Raw genomic sequence first — 2,348 nt, forward strand, 5'->3', positions numbered from 1 at the left:
TATTGACAAAAGCCAACACCCATTCCTGAAACAAAAACCAAAACACAACAACTTTTCCCTGGCCAGTGTGGCTCAGTTGGTTGGAGTGTTATCCCATACACCAAAAGGTGGCAGGTTCGATTCCTGGTCAGGGCATTTACCCAGGTTGTGGGTTCAACCCATTCGGGGGGTGGGAGGCAACAACAACAACAACAAAAAACTTAAGATACACTACATATCCATTAGATTAGATAAAATTAAAATGATCAATGTTTCTCTCTTTCTCCTTTCCTCTCTCTAAAAAAATCTTGTCCTTGGGTGAGGATTACAAAAAATAAAAAAAGAAAACTGGTAACAGAAGGTAATTTCACCATCTGTTACAGGTCACTACAGAAACCTAGAGATCACATTATACTTAATGGTGAAAGATTGTTTTTCTCCTAAAATCAGGGAAAAAACCCACAGGGATGTTAGTTGCCATCACTTCTATTCAACATTGTAGTGTAAGTTCTAGCCCATTCAATCAAGTAAGAAATAAAGGCAACCATATTGGAAAGGAAGAGATAAAACTGTCTTTATTTGCATATAACAATAAAAGTACTAAAACTGATTAATGTGTGAGTTTAATAAAGTTGCTGAATATAAGAATACCACATAACATATACTATAGAAAGTTCACTCAAGGATCATACAATTAAAGCTATAAAACTTGCAAAAACAGAGGAGAAAATATGCCTTTGTGTTAGGAGAATATTTCTTGGATACTATAGCAATAACATTATTCATTAAAAACTGATAAATTAGATTTCATCAAAATGGAAATCTTTGTGCTCTGTGAATTATGCTGTTAAGAGAATGAAAAAGCAGGTCACATACTGGGGGCACTATTTGGAAATTAGAAAGGGACTTGTATCTAGAATATATAAAGAACTCTCAAACCTCAATCATAAGAAAACAACTCAACTGAAAAAAACAATCGACACTTACTAAAGAAGCTATATAGATGCAAACCAGCTCATGAAACAATCTCAACACCACTGGTGCAAGAAAAGACAAATCAAACAAATTTAAGAGTTTTTGCATAGCAAAGGAAACCATTAACAAAAACAACAACAAAAAAACAAACTTAAGCCCTGGCCAGTTTGGCTCAGCGGTTAGAGCGTCGGCCTGCGATCCTGAGAGACCCGGGTTCGGTTCCCACTAAGGGCATGTACTTCGGTTGCAGTTTGTCCCCGGCCCTGGTTGGTCGTGCAGGTGGCAGCCACTCGATGTGTCCCTTCACGTCGATGTTTCTCTCTCTCTCTCCCTCCCATTCTATCTGTACGAAAAATGGAAAAATATCCTCGGGTGAGGATAAAAAAAAAAATAAAATAAAATAAAAAACAAACTTAAGATACACTACACATCCATTAGATTAGATAAAATTAAAAAGTGTTGGCAAGTATATGGAGGAACTCAAACTTTAAGCAATGCTGCTTGAAATGTAAAATGGTACAATTTTTTTTTTTTATCCTCACCCGAGGACATTTTTTCATCTTTTTGTTCAGATAGAGTGGGAGGGAGAGGGAAAGAGAGAGAGAGAAACATTGATGTGAAAGGGACACATCGAGTGGCTGCCACCCGATCAACCAACCAGGGCCGGGGACAAACTGCAACGGAGGCACGTGCCCTTAGCGGGAACCGAACCCGGGACTCTCCGGACCGCAGGCCGACTCTCCAACCGCTGAGCCAAACCGGCCAGGGCTACAATTATTTTTTTAAAACAACTTTATTGAGGTACAATTGACAAATAAAATGGTAAAATATTTATTTATTTATTTATTGATGCACCAATCCCAGAGGTACCTCAATACCAGGTCTATGTGTGAGTGGACACAGCAATCTCCTATTCTATCTCCCTGTTCCAAAAATACATTTAATATATTGTCCTTGGATAGAGAATGTATCAGATATTAAACTGATAAGAACAGATACTACACTTGATCCCAGCCAAAAGGCCAAGAAGTGATAAAACGGTAAGATATTTAAATGTACCACGTGATGGTTTGATATATGTATACATTGTGAAAGGATTTCCCCCATCAAGTTAATGCCATCTGTCACCTCACATGTCTACTTTTCCCTGTGAGTGTGAGACCTTTTTAAATTCTACTCTCTTAGCAAATTTCAACTATGCAATCCAGTGTAGTCAGCTATAGTCACCATGTTCATCATTAGATCCTCAGGTCTTATTCACCCTTTTCCCACTCTCCTCCTGTTTTCCCCACTCTCCAGCTCTTGGCAGGAATGGAAAGCAGATTTATGTTTCTTAAAAAGGACTGATCTAGTTATTCATCTTCTACATATTTATTCACAAGAAATGCAACATG

The 2,348-nt window shown here is 38.0% G+C and overlaps 1 non-coding gene across 1 annotated transcript; it reads right to left on the reverse strand.

Moving 5' to 3' along the window:
- Window positions 1–1,798: 1,798 nt before the first annotated feature.
- LOC118630386 lies at window positions 1,799–1,988 on the reverse strand. Its single transcript, XR_004959619.1, has one exon. It is a non-coding gene; the product is annotated as a U2 spliceosomal RNA (small nuclear RNA).
- Window positions 1,989–2,348: the final 360 nt, after the last annotated feature.

The sequence above is a fragment of the Molossus molossus genome, unplaced genomic scaffold (genome assembly GCF_014108415.1).
Source record: "Molossus molossus isolate mMolMol1 unplaced genomic scaffold, mMolMol1.p scaffold_m16_p_14, whole genome shotgun sequence".
NCBI classification, from domain to species: Eukaryota; Metazoa; Chordata; class Mammalia; order Chiroptera; family Molossidae; genus Molossus; species Molossus molossus.